The 9,042-nt window shown below is 36.6% G+C and overlaps 1 protein-coding gene across 1 annotated transcript in view; it reads left to right on the top strand.

Moving 5' to 3' along the window:
• Positions 1-250: 250 nt before the first annotated feature.
• LOC143020968 (uncharacterized) overlaps positions 251-9,042 on the top strand; it is a 21,038-nt gene continuing 12,246 nt past the window's right edge. The window contains exon 1 of the mRNA XM_076178021.1: positions 251-474. The gene's annotated coding sequence lies outside the window, so the exon portion shown is untranslated. The remainder of the gene's footprint in view (positions 475-9,042) is intronic.

Below are 9,042 nucleotides of genomic sequence, written 5' to 3'. Positions count from 1 at the left end.
CCGATACACAAGGTATAACGCGCTGCGTCGTCTGCAGAAAATGCTATCATGGCGGTTGTCATTTCAGGCGAAGGTCCCTCTCTCTTCTTTCTCTGCCCGGCGTCGACGCTTGCTTGACGGCGCCTTGATCTAATAACCAATATCGATAAGAAACTTCATCTAGCCGTTATCATTACATCATAGGTGGTTTGAACGATAAAGCCTGGCTGTATTACCGATAAGAACGAAGGTGATAAAACAGCGTAGGAGAGGAAAGCGCCCACAGTTGCACATGTCGTCTTGTGAGGGAAGCTGGTTGAGATTTTGGCGTGAATTTGGTCTAAATTTCTGTCAGCTGTTGTGACACCCTCTTTTGCGTTAGGAAACTTTGCAGGAACAAGTGAAATAGTTTCACGTTTTCTGTGATCGTTTATTATCATAAAACATCTTGAAGTATTTGAAGTTCCTTCTTGACCGGAAACTGCATACAGACTGGTAAGTGACGATGCCAGTTTCGTATTTAGATTTATGAATTTCAATTTATGAATTTATTAACTTCAAATTTCTTGTCAAAAAATAAATTCTAGATTGCTTTCTTTAGTATGATATAAATAATGTAACAAGACACACTACCAATATACTGGAAACAAAAGTTATACAAAAAAAAAAATAATAATAAGTGGCGTGTTCTTACATGCTCGCGTTATGCAACACTTCGCACAAGATCACAATTGTTTTTATGAAGAGTGAAATCCCATGAGGTAAAGTTGAGTGATAGACTTCCATCATACAACGTAACGGAATATTCAAACCTATTTATTTAGAAAATGTATACGAATAGAGTATGATTGTTGAATTAATATATCTATACTGTATATCAAGAGCATCTACTAAGTATTTCAGCGGCTTTGACCCATCGTTTTTCGCTCATATTTCCGAAATAATCATTCACATCAGCATGGTATATTAGCACAGCCTAATTCACACCCTGCGCTAATTTTTGACGTTATAGTGCATTCACAATTGTATTTAATTACGGTGTTTACTCTTGATATTAAGTGTGTCGTAGCCGACACCAGTGAAGTAAATCGAACAAGTGAAGTTGGGATACACGAGGTAGTTTGTGATGACGTCACTTCACCTGTTCGATTTACTTCACGAGTGTCGGCTACGACACACTTAATATCAAGAGTAAACGCCGTAATCAAATACACTTGTGAATGCACTATAACGTAAAAAATTAGCGCAGGGTGTGAATTAGGCTGTGCTAATATATCATACTGATGTGAATGGTTATTTCGGAAATATGAGCGAAAAACGATGGGTCAAAGCCGCTGAAATACTTAGTAACTCTTTTATAAAGGAGGTAACCTAATCAAAGCATGCATCCACTTCCATCCATCATTCTCTCCCCGTCCCCTCGCGCGGAAAATAGAGAAAATGGTGAGAAATTTCTTTGGGCCGCGTTTAAATATCCCACTAACAACTACGACCATCAGAGGGTTCAGAATGCCGCTTTCAAGTTCATCACGGGTTCGCGATGGAGTGACTTCAGAACCGCTGTGTCCCTACACCGAGTTTCTAAAATCCGTCCACTCAACCAACTCAAACACAAACTTCACACGAGACACCTAGAAAAACTGCACGACAGACACAAACACCTAATAGAATACATTACACCTAGACCACACCGTACAGACTATCTGTCAGCTGCGCCTCTCCCACGTGCGGTGCACACGATAAGTCGTGTATAGCCGCGCATATCAATAATGTATACCTTCACCAGCTTTGACCGCTGATAACAATAATAATAAAGATAACGATAGTGATAATGAAAATATAAAAATAGTAATAATAATGATAATAATAATAATAATAACAATAATAATAATGATAATAACAATGATGATGATGATGATAATAATAATAATAATAATAATAATAATGTATATAGCCCATTGTCAGGCTGTAAGCACACACGTTGGAGGCAACATCCCTCTATGCGTAGAATACACACACAACCATATCTCAAACAAAAATAACACAACCACATGCACAAGCATCTACATAAACTTTTTCCTCTACTGAAATTATTTTCATTTCTAACTTTCTCTCCAACTACATCTCATTTCAGTTTACCTACCACTAAAATTATTTCAAATTTCTCTATCTTTCCCTAAGACTAAGCCTCCTACTCGTTTTCTTTGTTGGATGAGAATAAGAAGAATAAATATTTCTATGTAACTTCACGGTTACGCATATTAATCCCACCCTCTAACCCCAATTCTCCTGCCCACACCTCCAAAGCCACACCATGAAATAAATATCCCAAATAATTTTCATACAGACATCTCTCCCCCTCCTACAACTACCAATCCCGCGCGAGCGAGTGATCTGTCCTAGCTATTCCACTAATCTACTAAATATCATCCATACACAACCAACCTACACTCGCCCTTATCTCCTGCCTTCTCCCTTGCCTGCTCAACAGACGTTCTCTTCTTATTCAAAGCCCCTTTCTCTCCATCCTTTCATCTTATCCTCAGTCGTCTCTTCAAGTTCACTCCATCCTCCTTAAAGAATCATTCAAAACCATGCGCGTATTTGAGTTATAACGGATTTTATGACTCAGCTGAACGAAAACTAAGGAGACGTCAGAATGTTTCGTTTTTTTCCTTTTCAAATGTGCGGTATCTGAGCGAAAATTGAAGAGACGTTAGAATGTCTTACTTTTCATTTCCGAATGTACGATAGGACAAAACATTGGGACAAATTAGAATTATTGTAATATCAAGACCAGTTTATACCTGAAGACGTGTCTGCGACCTATACCAACCTTTGCCCTATGAACTAGGACATCCAGTGCATGTAGCAGTTGTTGCTTATCATCGAGCATAAGCTTAACTCACGAGTCGGGAACAGTTTGTAATGATCCACAGCGATTTTCAAAAGCTTTCGGTGGGTGCCCATTGTCCTGGATGCCTTAGCACTTAGGGCAAAGGTGGTGAATCCACGTCGTTTGAAAGCACGTATCTTATGGGCCCAATCACACAAAGCTGTTTCCCGACCACCGGCGACCAGGCTAATTTGTGCTGTTCCTCTCTTTATAAAAAGAATTCAAGACAATGTAATTGGAATGAATCTCCCCCACATGAAGATGAAAATGAAATAGCCACCTTGCGCTAACCATGGCGCTAACCAAAGTGCCACCGTTCAAGGTGGTCGGAAACAGGTCGTAAGCTAGGCACTCACACCTGTTGTCTCACAGCAGTGCAAGTCGTGTGTGTGTTTGTGTGTGCGTATGCCAAGTTTGACCACTAAAACCAGACTTAATATTACGAACACAGCATATTACAATTAGGTACACACACACACGTCACAAACAATATTTGAATATACAACGGTCATATTGAAATGAGTATTTAAAGATAAGTGATAAATATTTAAGAATAATTTATGTTTTTAGGATTCTCATTCTCACTGAACCGATGAACATTGTTCAGTAATGTTCAGCCGGCTAGGAGAACGTTTTCTTCTTTTGGTCTTTTAAAAGTGCCACAGTCGACTGATCCATTTGATCACGAAGTGTAAATATCAGTAGAAAGTAAATCATATATACACTTTTTCTTTAGTTCTTATTCGTTGGTGTCGATAACAGAACAGGGGAACATGCAAGTCACTGCACGACTAGCATTTTTAACGGAAAAACAATATAGATTCAGTCTTATGCAATGGGTTTGAATATCAGTTTCTTTTGTGATTACATTGATGCTCTGGAGAGGCTCGAAACGTGACGTCATCAGATTCGTGATGACGCAATGTCGTCTTGCTAGACGCAGGTCGTTGCTTGCCATAATGATTGTACTTTTTTCTTAACCTCATTTCAAATGATTAAGAGTTATCGTTTAGTTTGAGGGAGTTTTGTTAAGTTAAATTTATTTGCTTTGTGTTTTTAAAGTAATGTACATAAGCCAATCATAGTAAAATATTGGAAATTATTTGCAACTTTGCTACTGTGGCATGTTTACCATCGACGGGAGGAAACACAATGTTGGTAGTCTATAGAAAACGGAGGCTTCCATTAGCTCACCCTCTCTATCACCTTCGTAGAACAATAATAAAGTAGATAGATAAATACACAAATAAAGAAATACATATACAAATACAGAAAAAGAAAAATATTAGATACTCGAAAGTGATCCGCGACATATCAGAGTTATGCAAATATATTTATCGTGACTGACCATTAACGTAATTCAACAGTAATTTTTTATAATACGTGATTTTCGCGTACACTGTTGTTCCAACATAACAATGAAATAAGTATTTGCATAACTGGAATATCATGAACCGGTGTCCGCTATGGAAAATGGGAATTCGTAAAGAGAGAGAGAGATTTGTATTTGTAAATATAAATGTCCTTGACCGATCTGTACTAGGCTTGGCTCTTATCTTTCTCCTTAGATTTCCTAATTTCTAGGTCCTAGGTTTTCTTTTGTATTTGTTGTTATCGCCTACTGTCTAGCTAACTACTTCAACCCCTGTACTCCGTGAGATACGTGTTGTTTGGGTTGAGTAAAATAGGTATATAAATAAATAGATAATTAGAAATATTATATAACTGATGTATCTGCTGAGATATATTCATTATATAACACACACACACACACACACACACACACACACACACACACATATATATATATATATATATATATAATATATATATATATATATATATCAGTAATTCACAAGGCACACGTGGAAATAATTCGCAGAAAAAACAATGTTTTTTCTGCAATATATATATATATATATATATATATGTGTGTGTGTGTGTGTGTGTGTGTGTGTGTGTGTGTGTGTGTGTATTTACCTAGTTGTATTATACGGGAAGGGAGCTATGCTCGTGATGACCCGTCTTTGTATCTTTCAGCATCATTTTTTTTTCTTAAAATCTTGAATAGTATTTGCACACACTGTTTCTTTATCTAAGTTATTCCAGATATCCAGCACTCTGTGTGGGAAGCTATTCTTTTTCCGATCTCTTCTATAGTTATCCTTTTTGAGTTTCTTTTCATTACCTCTTATTTTTCCATTGTCATTTTTAGTAGATCATTCTTATCAAGGATTCCCATTCCTTTCATGATTCTAAATATAGTCAGTAGATCACCTCTTTCTCTTCTCTGCTCCAGTGTTGGTAGTTCCAATTTCGATCATCTTTGTTCGTATGTTAATTTGGAAAGAGTTGGTGCCAACTTTGTCGTTGCTCTCTGTATTCTTCCTAGTTTCCTAATATTCTTTTTAGCACTGTGTGTCCATAGTGTCGCTGCGTATTCCAGTTTTGGTCTAATCAATGTGTGTGTGTGTGTGTGTGTGCGTGTGTGTGTGTGTGTGTGTTGTAATAAGCAGCGTGATACAGCGCGTGTTTCTCGTTGTCTCGTGCTCTTATACTAGGTGTTACAACATCCAATTATTACGCAATCAAAATCTATTATCTCTGTAAGGACTTGGCAGTCTGCTAATATATCGACTATATGGAGGAAATTTATTATTATTGTTACTATTATTAATTAAGGGGCTAGGGGACTAAGCCACGAGCGTACGTGGGAGAGGAGGGTATCCATGGAATACTGACTGCCAGTTTCTATGCTTCGGCGGTGTGATGCAATATTCTGTTGAATTCAACTTGGCATAAATTCTTTCTTTGTTAGTGCTAATGATATCCTTATTCTTAAATTTCATTAAGTGTTATTATTTTTTAATGATGTATATTTCACAGACTAACTTTTACAAGTAATATATTTTTCTCTGGTTAGTATAAGTCACTCCTTGTGCAAGTGCATTAACAAAAAATAAATAAATAAAGTTATCGATGCTGGTAATATCTTGAAGCTGGAATTAAGACTACTGGAAGATTATCGTTCAACTTCTGCGTCATATCATTCTGGCTTAGAATAAACTCTAAATCTTGACAAAGCCCTTCTTTCCTGTATGAATACTGTATCAAAATAGAATATATAAAACGATAAATATCGGTAACATCGTGGGCGGGGCTTAACGTCATGACGTCATGTCGACGCTAACGCGACACTCCTTGTCCAATGTCGTTATCGTTCTTATCGATTTACAGGGGAGTTGGATCTGAAGCTTATCTTTAACCAATCTAATTTGAGTGGGCGAAGACTTTCTTCACAAGTGGTACTAAATACTTATTATATAACTGGGAGGTTTGAAGAATAGGGACCCCGTTTGATTTGAGGTCCCTATTCCTCAAATGGGCAAAACCGGGACCCCTATTTTTCAAAGGTCTTGTTTACACAAACCTAACCTTGCATGGGACAATTTTTCTTTAAAAGGGCAAAACTGGGACAACTATTTTTCCAAAGGGGCAATGAAGGCCCCTGTTCTTCAAAAACTCCAATAATTGGTCACATATTCGAAATAGTTTTATTCAATCTCGTGTCTAAATGTGGATTGAAAAGAAAAGGCGATGTTATTTAGCAAAATAGAAAATAGCCCTATAGTGTCAGAGATGAATAGAATTGTCAGTAGAAGTTATGAATCGGAATATCTAGAATAGATTGCAGCATTTTTAACACAAAGACATCAAAGAGTGGTGGTGAAGGGGGAAATGTCAGGATGGAAGCCTGTGACAATTGGAGTGCCTCAGGGATCTGTTCTTGGACCACCGTTGTTTGTTATATTCATTAATGACCTCCCTGAGAGTATGATAAATGACAGTGAGATTTACCTGTATGCTGATGATACAAAGATATTTAGATGCATAAAAGAACAAGACGATTGTCAAAAGCTGCAGCAGGACGTACAGGAGGTATACTCATGGAGAGAAAAATGGTTGAGTTTTCATCCGGATAAGTGCAAGTATATGCGAATAGGAAGAACGAATATTGAAGATCAAGGCTACCGAATGGAGAAACAGCTGAAAAAAATTGCTTCTGAGAAGGATGTGGGAGTAATAATTAATGATAAATTAAGCTGTGTGGATCACCTGGCAGAGAAAGTAAATAAAGCTAACAAAATAGTGGGACTAATCAGAAGGACATTTGTTACATTGGATGCAACAATATTTAAGTCTTTGTTTGTAGCATTGGTGAGACCACATCTTGAGTATACTAACCAAGTTTGGAATCCTCACTTGGTAAAAGATATTGAGATGGTGGAGAATGTGCAGCGAAGGGCTACAAGAATGGTGCCTGAGCTCAAAGGACTGAGCTATGAAGAAAGACAAAGGAGGTTGAACCTACCAACACTGGCATGTAGAAGAGCACGGGGAGACATGATAGAAACCTACAAGATACTGACAGGAAAATATGATGGAGACTGCACTTAAGGCATATCGAAGCTTAGGGAAGAGAACTTAAGCAGGGGAAACTCACTGAAATTATTCGATACAAGGTCACGGCTTTCCCGTGTAGGGTTCTCAATAATTGGAACCAGCTGCCTGAATGGTTGATTGCAGCAAAATCAGTCAACCAATATGCGGGTAGACTTGACAAATTCTGGCAAAGCCAAGAACTAAAATACAATTATAAAGCAAAGATCCACCACAAGCTACCACAAAGTGTAAATGTGGATCTGGAGTCACAGGCGTAAGCCTCTTCCAGAAAGTCTTCTATGTGTCTATGTGTCTTAATCGAATAGTTACGAAGGATGAGTTATCATAGATTCTTTGCTAGAACGATTATTTCTTTATATCTGTGATCTACACCAATTTGTCATATATTCCTAACACTAGTGTTTTCTTCTTCTTCTTCTTCTTCTTCTTCTTCTTCATCATCTTGGGGGGCTCTCACTATCATGCACACACACACACACACACACACACACACACATATATATATATATATATATATATATATATATATATATATATATATATATATATATATATATATATATATATATCAGTTATGATCTCAAGTTATCTAAGCAGTGTATATCCGCCTCAGAGAAGGCAAATGATATTTAGAACTGATTGCACGATATTTTGATTCTAAAAGTCTTTGTCATCAACAAGCTATATAAATCGCTAGTTCGTCCACACTTGGAATATGCTGTTTCCGTATGGTCACCGAATCTCACTAAAGACATTGACAGATTGGAAAAAATAAAACGGCGAGCCACAAAACTTATTCTAAAAATCAGAAATGAATTGTACGAAAATTGACTATGAATCTATTTTCCCTAAAAAAGCGTAGATTCAGGGGTGATTTGATACTGGTCTTTAAGATTCTAAAGGGAATAGACAACATCAAAAGTGACGCATTTTTCACACTGAATTCGAATCGGAGAAGAAATAATGGTCTCAAACTGTCAGGAAGTAGATTTAATTTGGAACTGGGTAGAAACGACTTCGCTAACCATGTAGTTAATGAATGGAATAAACTTCCTGCAGAGGCAGTGCAGTGCAGTGCAATTCAAAGTTTTAATTTTCATTTAGATAAACATCTAAGTATTATGCTGTAATGTCTACCATTTATTTTATTTTATTTATTTATTTATTATTATTGGTTTATTTATTATTACATATCTGTTTATTTATCATTTATCATTATTTATTTAACTGATTAACTTATTTATTTACCTATTCATTTTTTTTTTTTTTCATATCTGACCTAGTTATGGACCAAAAGGTCTCCGGCCGGCATGCTTTTTCCTTTGTAATCCTTTGTAATATAGTGCATAGAAATGTCGCCTGTGATTATATTCTTTTTAGAACTAAACACAAACGTCTTTGCTTGTCTTGGGGCAGATAAGCTCAGATAAGCATCAAGGACCAATCATATCACAGTTTCTTGACGTCAAAGTCCTTTTTTTCCTTTATCAATATATATATATATATATATATATATATATATATATATATATATGTGTGTGTGTGTGTGTGTGTGTGTGTGTGTGTGTGTGTGTGTGTGTGTTAGATTGTCTTTCAAAGGTCTTTCTATTGTCGCCTAGAATACGAAGAAATAATGGTGATAAATAGTGTACGTCTGATTTTAGAAAATGCAAGTGATAATTTTCCATGTGATTGAGATATCT

This window comes from Oratosquilla oratoria, chromosome 41 (assembly GCF_046742065.1).
Source record: "Oratosquilla oratoria isolate Oo_2021 chromosome 41, ASM4674206v1, whole genome shotgun sequence".
Lineage (NCBI taxonomy): Eukaryota > Metazoa > Arthropoda > Malacostraca > Stomatopoda > Squillidae > Oratosquilla > Oratosquilla oratoria.
The sequence above is the reverse complement of the archived record's forward strand: the minus strand, read 5'-3'. Positions and strand labels throughout refer to the sequence as shown.